This window comes from Archocentrus centrarchus, chromosome 3, assembly GCF_007364275.1.
Source record: "Archocentrus centrarchus isolate MPI-CPG fArcCen1 chromosome 3, fArcCen1, whole genome shotgun sequence".
Lineage (NCBI taxonomy): Eukaryota > Metazoa > Chordata > Actinopteri > Cichliformes > Cichlidae > Archocentrus > Archocentrus centrarchus.
The window spans coordinates 2,455,019-2,463,929 of record NC_044348.1 but is presented as its reverse complement, the minus strand read 5'-3'; the positions used below and the strand labels follow the sequence as shown (position 1 = coordinate 2,463,929).

Here is an 8,911-nt window from a genome sequence, read left to right as displayed (position 1 = left end):
CAATGGTTCTCTAAAGGAAACATCTGTGGATTTGTGTTCATCCACTAACTCATAAATGAATCTTTTCAGATTCTTCTAAAGATCAACCTTCAGCATCTTTCCTCTTCCAGTAGCACCATTTTAAACATCAGAGTTCAAGGTTCAGTGTTCATACACACTGGATAATCTGCAATGACCAATGGTCCTCTTTTCCTCTTTGAAAATTACACATGCCGCTAGTTGTGAAGTTGTGAGCTTATCCCACAAGGAACCACGTCCACAGACTTTGAGGCACAGGACAATTTGATGTGGTTTCTGGCATACAAGTCAAGAGGGTTAACAAGACCCACCGCCATGGAGTCCCCTTCAACCCACGTGTGGCTAAACGATCACTTCCCTGCACGTCTCGCATTGCAACAAATCTCCTTTCATGATCACTTTTCACTCTTTCGCTTCTTGCCTGACTGGCTCCTTTTAAACTGAGAGGGAGAGGAGAGGGAGTCGGGGAGAGAATTTCTTTCCCCCTTAAAGGTTTTGTGTGAGGACGGCTGAGTGAGCGTCCATTATAGAAAAGGCCCAGACCACCACTGGATGACCCTGCTAGGAGCGACAAAACCCAATTGGTCACGGCCGCCAGCAGCTAATGGGCCAGAGAGGGATAGCCCTGGGTGGGTAATGACTGTATTCTGTGCCTTTCTATTTACGCCCTTCTGGTGCCCTCACACACCCCCACCCCCACCCCACCCACCTTACCCCAGTGGCCACCAGCCCCGTGCCCTCACCATACCCCTCCTTCCAACTCTGTGTGCTCCCTTGGTCTTTTCCTAATGTCATCTACACAATGTTGGCAAGTTTCTGTCTGTGTGATGCACTTGGCAACAGATGCTGTAGACAGATCAAGCAGAGGGAATCAGAGGACCATATGCTGGGATAAGTGACGCTCCTCCTGCTTTTCCCAGAGCTTGAAGAGGTTTGAGAAAGCGGGACTTTCTGGTACATGGAATATCAGAACTTAACAGAACATATTTAAATGCAAGGGCATGTCAAAGTTTTTATTTTTTAGCTACCACACTGTGTCCACACCATTAACACAGCTGTGTTAAAATCCAGCCTTCTAATTCCTTTGAATGAGATTATTTAATAGGCATCAGTGATTGGTATCCTTGTTCTATCAAAAATTACCTAGCAAACATTTTAACATTGAATAACTATCAGTGATCTATTCATGACCTAAACTCGCAACTTTATGTTTTGGGGGCCATCCCTTAGCCTACTGAGCTAATTAACTTCTCATGAATAACAGCATCTAATATAAACCTCTATTCTGTGTGGAGACAAAATCAACATTCATCCGTCTACAGTTCGGTTTCTAACCTGCTTTGATGATGTCAGAGTTACAGCCATATTTGCTGGGTATACACCACCACTTTCAGCCTTGCTAGGGTAAGAGCATACCTCTTCTTGTATTTAATGCAGGCAATCAATATAAACTGAAAGTTGGAAAAATAGAACAAAGGTACCTTAGGCAGGCAACTTAAGCTGCAGTGCGTCATACATGCTTACACGCCTCACTCTCCTGATGACATAGACCCCACCCTCCCAGTTTGGTGACCTCATCTCTCCCCATCACATCCCCGTACTGCAGCCCTGCATCAATACCTGCTATATCAGCCTCTCCACAACCACAGAATCCACCTGTAGGCTCTGGAAGAATGTTTACTCTATGCCTCAATTTCTTAGTGTATCATAGTATGTGCAGAGAGCAATGAGCTTGGACTCTAGATGCCAAATTCTAACTGTATTCTGCTGGTGTAATAAATCAGTCCTTTAAAACATGAGTTCCCTGACTGAAGTGTACAATATAATCATAATCAGAATACTGGGCTAAAAAGACAAGAGTTTGTGTGTGGGTGATGTGCTACAGATAACAGATTTCAGTGTTCAAACAGAACAGTCCAGTGTGAAAGCTTATCAGGCACCAAGCTACTGCACAGCAGCGTTTCCACTGACATTTTAAATTGAGGGTAAATATTGCTGTGATAATTTTCCTAACTGAAATCCTGTTTCAGTTAGCCACTCTTGACCATCCTTTAAGCATAGCCATAGTGGTAATCATTCCCTGACCTTACTCTCAGTAGTTTTGCCATGTCTGTGATTACTGCAGAAATGCTACACAAATGATCATAAAATGTTCATATTGAGCATTACTACTCGGGACCATCGGACTAATGCATACAACTAATGTACAGTGTTTACAGTTATATTCCAGGAAAAAAAGTGGCTTTTGTTTTAAAGGGTAATTCCACTGCATTTTTACACTTTCCAACAGCTATGAAATCACATGTACAAAAGGCCAGTTTAATAGAATTCTGTTCATTAGGATGAGTATAATTTCAGTTTAGTGATATTTGAAAATTTAACTCCATAAATGAGACAGATTAAAGTTACAATTTGAAGGGAAAAAGCCTGTCCTCCTCTAGGCCCACCACCCACCATAGGGGTCGTGTGCAGTGTGTGTTGTGCAGAGGCCCTGGCATGGAATGTGACCTCTCTGCTGAGGAAGGAGCCTGAGCTAGTGCATGAGGTTGAGAGATGCCCATGGCCAGGCCATGGGCATCTCTCAACCTCATGCACTAGCTCAGGCCATGGGCATCTCTCAACCCCATGCACTAGCTCAGGCCATGGGCATCTCTCAACCTCATGCACTAGCTCAGGCTCCTTCCTCAGCAGAGAGGTGCACGTAGCCTGGGCTCTTGAACCAGTCTCCTGGAGAGGGGTTGGACTCTATTCCAGTCTGGAGTTGCTCTCGATGAGAGGCGGCAGACTGGGGTGGATATCCTTATATCCTTTTGTGGCTTGCTGCCTGTATGTTGGAATTTCTACCAATGGGTCTTGACTATTGGTTGTGTTTATGCGCCTGTCATGGTGTTGCTGTGTGGCAGATGAGGGTGGACCCCAGAATGCAGGACTCAGAATGTTGAACTGAACTTGAAAGCAATTCACTGAAAGAATGACAGGAACACAGAATGCAAGTAGCTGGGCTGGACAGGTACCAGAACTAAACAAAACTAATGGGCAGGGTGAAACACAGCAGGGATACATCGATGATGACGCGACAAGGAAAAGACACAGTCTGAGGACTTAAATACACACACTAGGTAATCAGGCAACAGGTGAGGGGCACAGCTGAACGTAATTATAAAGACAAAGACAAGGGGAAGCAAAACTAAACACAAAGCACATGGAACAAGGAACTATCAAAATAAAACAGGAAACAACTAGATGGAGACAGAAATGCAGACTTCACACACCACACAGGAAATAAACAACACAACAAAAACACATGAGACCAGAGAAACACAGAGGGACAGAGGGACAGGACAGACACTAGAACACAGAGATGCAGGGGACACAGGAACAAAGGGAACTAAATCAATATAGAAATAACAATAACTAATAACAGGACAGGAAACTATGATGGATAATCAAACCAAAACAAACTAGGAACATAACAGAAACTCAATCAAAACAGAACCTAAAAGAACAAAACACACAACGCATGGCACATGGCCCAGGACCATGACAGCGCCGAGTACCCAAACTTCTTAGAGTTGCTGGGTGGGATATTTGTGCTTGAGTGTGCTCCATCTGGTGACTCCATTGTGTTACTGGGAGACTTTAGTGCTCACCTGGGTAACAACAGTGAGACCTGGAGGGTTACAATTGGGAAGAACAGGCTACCTGATCTGAACCCAGGTGGTGTTCTGTTATTGGACTTCTCTGCAAACCACAGTTTGTCCATAACGAGCTCCATGTTGGCACATAAGGATATCCATAAGTGCATGTGGCACTACGACACCGTAGGTCATAGGTTGATGAACAATTTTGTAATTGTATCATCAGATCTGTCGGTGTATGTTTTGGACACTTGGATGAAGAAAGGAGCTGAGCTGTCAGCTGATCTGTCAGCTGATCACCACCTAGGTGAGTTGGATCAAATGGCGGGGGAGGATACTGGACAGACCTAGCGCACCTAAACGTATAGTGCGGGTGCATTGGGTACACCTGGCAGAGGCCCCACTCCACGAGATCTTCAATTCCCACCTCCGGCAGAACTTCAACAGCATTCATAGGTAGGCTAAGAAAATTGAGTCCAAATGGACCATGTTCTCTACATCCATTGTTGCAGCTACAAGGTGGTTGGTGTCTGTCATCGTGGTAATCCCTAAACCAGCTGGTGGACACTGGAAGTGAAGGGAGCCATCAAGCTGAAGAAGGATTTCTATCAGGTTTGGTTAGCCTGTGGGACTTTGAAGACAGCTGATGGGTTCTGCCTTGGTGACCACAGGATCTTATGTCTGCTTTTTGCAGATGATGTGGTCCTGTTGGCTTCATCAGGTGGTGGCCTCCGGCACCCACTAGAGCGGTTTGCAGTCAAGTGTGTAGTGTGTATAAGTGTGTGTAAGTGGCAGGTATGAGAATTAGCACCTCTAAATCTGAGGTTACAGTCCTCAGCCAGAAAAGGGTGGAGTGCCCACTCCCTGTCAGGGTTGAACTGGTGCCCCAAATGGAGGAGTTTAAGTATGTTGAGGTCTTGTTCATGAGTGAGGGGAGAGATTGACAGAGGGATATGGGCCGTGGCTGCAGTGATGCAGACGCTGCACCGGTCCATTTTGGTGAAGAGAGAGTTGAGTGTAAAAGCTAAGCTGTCAATTTATCAGTTGACCTACATCCCTATCCTCACCTATGGTCACGAGCTTTGGGTGGTGACCAAAAGAATGAGATCACAGATACAAGTGACAGACATGAGCTTTCTCTCTTAGAGATAGGCTGAAGACTGCAGCTATTCAAGAGGGGCTCAGAGTAGAGCCCCTACTCTGCCATGTCGAAAGAAGCTAGTTGAGATGGTTTGGGCATCTGACTAAGATACCTCCTGGGCACTGGGTGAGGTGTTCCAGGAATGTCCTACTGCTAGGCGGCCTGGGAACACCTTGGTGTTCCTCCAGATAAGTTGGAAGAGTTGGCTGGGGAGTGGGAGGTCTGGGTTTCTCTGTTTAGGCTGCTGCTCCCACAACCCAGCCTCAGATAAGCAGAAGAAAATGGATGGATGGATGGATGGATGGATGGATGGTTAAAAAAGGGAGACAATGCAAATTTACCTTTTGATTAGTGGGAGCACCCGTGCTCCCAATTGCAACCAAATCAAATTTCAAATTGACCAAGTTTTCAAAGTCACACTTTGATTGTATGCACTTTAATTCAATTTAATTATATAACACCAAATCAGAAAAAGCCAAGGCACTTCACATATTGAATTATAGACCTATTAATCAGGTGAGTAAGACCATATCTGAAACACGTACCTCACGAAGTTACAAATGTCTACATCAGTGATTCTCAAATCCAGGCCTCGAGGGCCAGTGTCCTGCAGGTTTTAGATGTGTCCCTTATCCAACACACCTGAATGATGACTTCTATATTTGATTCAGGTGTGTTGGATCAGGGACACATCTAAAACCTGCAGGACACTGGCCCTCGAGGCCTGGATTTGAGAATCACTGGTCTGCATAAAGGTAGGTCACAGGATAAACATGAGAGAGAAGATACTAATTTAGTGACAGGCCACAGTATTATAAATTAATGGAATGTGAAAAACACAAGAGCTGCTCATTGCATCACGGAATATAAAGTCAAATAAAATGTCTTGACAAGTGTGATTGTATTTACTTTCTTGGGATGCTCAGGCAAACTATGGGGTTGCTCTAGCTGATTAAACAAAATGTAAACATGCAGGTCTGCTTTGCCTCAAAGTACAGCATTATACATATTTTGGAAAACAGAAAAATGGATGGATGAATTTCTAAGTATAAAAAATAGTAATACTTTATAGACAGTTTTCTGATATATTTAATGTAATTTTATTCTTGTTTTATATTTATTAGAGTAAATGTGTGTAATTATCAAGTGTTCAGTTTCTGGTGTTTAAGTTTCTAATATGAAATATTCAGAAGAATGTCCAACTGCAGTTGTCCAACTACTTTATCGGTATTTTCTGAGTCATGTTTGACACTTCATTATTTTATCTAAACATGTCCAAAGTTTAAGTTCACAAACTGCTATATAGTTTGCTCTACCATTTGTCTGATCATGAAACATAAGTCTAATTTAAAAAAAATAAAGAAAAGAAAAAAAGACTGCCTTGAGCCTGCCAACAAACATGGATTAATTTATATGACTACATTATTAAATCAGTCAATTAAAAAAAAAGAAAGAGAAAAAAAAAAAAGCTAAAGCAGATAGCCTCCAGACCACTGTCATCATCAGGAATGGTTCAGTGTCTACAACGCCAAGCCCATATTATGAGCTTAACCTAGAAAAAAAAAAGAAGCTTTAAGCCTAATTTAAAAGTAGAGAGGGTGCAGGTCTCCCAAGTTTATGAAGGAACCACATGCAAACCTGAACTCTGAGAGCAATGAAAGTTACATTAGTAAACTATGGTACACTTTGTAGAGCCAGATGAAACAGAGGCCGAGTGAATGTTTCTGCATTGAGTCATTCTTCTCAGCTTTGCATGACTGTAAAACACTATAGCACATACAGACCTTAAATGTTTCCATGCTATAGCATGTTCATAATAGACCCATTTTTGATAAAATAGGGACATGCTGAAAATGTGTGCTACTACAGTAGCATTAAAATGTCAACCTATGCCTGAAGAGATGGCGGCTGTTTGTGAGAGTTGGAGATGGTAGTGGTGGAGCGGTTGGCAGCAGATAGGAGGGGTTGATATAGAAGAGAGGAGGAGGTGGTGGTGGAGGTGGTGGGGTCACAGTGGTTCTATTCAGGCCCTAAGACAACACCACACAGAATGATAGACTCCTCTGAATTGTTTGTTGCTCATGGGCCATTCTCCCTGCTGTCTCCCTCAATGGCACCCTTAGCCGCACATGAGAGACTCTCACAGGTACCAGAAAGACTGTGTGTGTATGTGTGTGTGTTTGAAGGGTGGAGTGGGGTGGTGGAGGTGGGGTTGTATTTTAGAGATAAAGCCTTCTAGTCCTATGGTTGATTGCTCCACTATAGACACTCACTCAGTGGCTCTGAAAGGCTCCCTCAGACGCCAGTGAATAAACTCTTACTCTTACGCATCCATACATCACCCCTCCCTCCACCTCTCCTCCACCCTTCTGTTCTGGCAGATCCACCCCCTCCACTCTCCCACTTTGAATTTTCCGGCGATTTGAGCACAACCCCTGAAACCGTCCTCCCTCCAAAAAGTTTCCACACTTCTCCAAAAAGAGTCTTTTCTCCCGACCTTCTCATGCTTACAAATGTTCAGAACTCACAAAGAGTCACAGCCGTTTGGAAAGTCATCATTTCCATACTGACGACTGCAAGCACAATGCTGCTGTTTGGGTATTCATGACTTATCAAACATATCAAAAACCAGTATGTTTTTAAACTTTGACTTGTGTATAGATAATATCAAATTAGGCCTTTGATAGCTGTGCTTAGTGTCACTCTGTTAGCATCCAGTTTATATATTCATAACTGGCTTTAGATCACATATAACATGAAATAATTGCAACTGATAGGCAGTTCTAGTGTTGGGCAGCTTGGTTTGCCATTACCAGGAAACAGAAGTGCCACCCTGTCAGTCATCTTCCTTCCTGTTGACATGTGAAAGAGACAGATGCTGAAATGCTGAGGTTGTCTTGGCAAGCTAACCATTAGCCTGCACCTCTAAAGGCCCTAGTTAGCACTGTTGTGGTGCCTGTCAGCAGGTTCCTGGCTGCAGGAAGTGGCAGACTGACATTTACTGACACAACAGGAATAGCTGGCTAATTCATCCTCACTGGCAGGTGGGAAGTTACTAAATACATTACTAAGTTGTTAAGTAAACAAACAAACAAAAAAAACAATTTCCTGAAGTGTTTAATACTGGTTATGGTAAGGGAAATTCTTGGTCATTGTTGTTTGCTTCTTAATTTCTACCATGTGCTATATTAATGGCTATCATTGTGTTAGCCCATCCATTTTTTCCTGTGCCTCTTTAAAAGTGTTAGACTGCTTTCAGATTTGCTCCAAACAGAAGGAATAATACTTGGGGTTAGAAATGTTACGGATTTGATACAAATTTTGCGGAAAGTCAGTCCAGTTTATTCAACGAGCTTGAGTCCTCCTTTTTCCTTCTTAAACTCACTGATTTCAGAACTTAAAAGAGGGTTTCCTAAATGTGTTGTTCTCTTAGGAAGATCCCGTCAGGGATGTTGAAGAAATGTTTCAGGTTCCACTGAGATTTGAACTCAGATTGCTGGATTCAGAGTCCAGAGTGCTAACCATTACACCATGGAACCACATGATTTGCTCTAAATGTATATCTTCATATAATCATCTAATCAGAATCATGCAGATTCTAAATGCAAAGGACAAGATATTTGGTACTTGATGTTTTCAGACTTCCATTTTTAGTCACAGTCCTATTGACCAGTTGCATTTGAACAGGCTTTACTTGAACACAAACAGTCAACGTAGAGAGCAGCAGAAACATTGCATTTGGCAGAATGTAATTTCAAAACCATCAGCAATTCTTTTATATGCCTTTTTTTATTAGCTCTTAAAGATTTTATCTAAATAATAACTCATGAAACATTCTACTGTTCATATTACTAACTGCATTTTTTCCCCAAGAAGAATATTGATGATGATGATTCACTGTTACTTCACTGGTGCTGAAGGAAATCCTAGGGGATGGGGTATAAAATGGAAAACAAGCAAAACAGACAAAAAGGCCAAATGGATATTTTAACAGCTGCTCAAATCCCCTGTCGTCATCTCTCAGTAGTGTGTGGTGCGCTGAAGATGAACAGAGTCGTTGCATCCTCAAAGACCTGGGCGTTAAGGCTTTCCACACACTAGTTTGATTGACAGT

The 8,911-nt window shown here is 42.8% G+C and overlaps 1 non-coding gene across 1 annotated transcript; it reads right to left on the bottom strand.

Annotated features, from left to right (window-relative positions):
- Positions 1-8,264: 8,264 nt before the first annotated feature.
- On the bottom strand, positions 8,265-8,336 carry trnaq-cug (transfer RNA glutamine (anticodon CUG)). The gene has a single exon. It is a non-coding gene; the product is annotated as a tRNA-Gln (tRNA).
- Between the last annotated feature and the right edge of the window lie 575 nt (positions 8,337-8,911).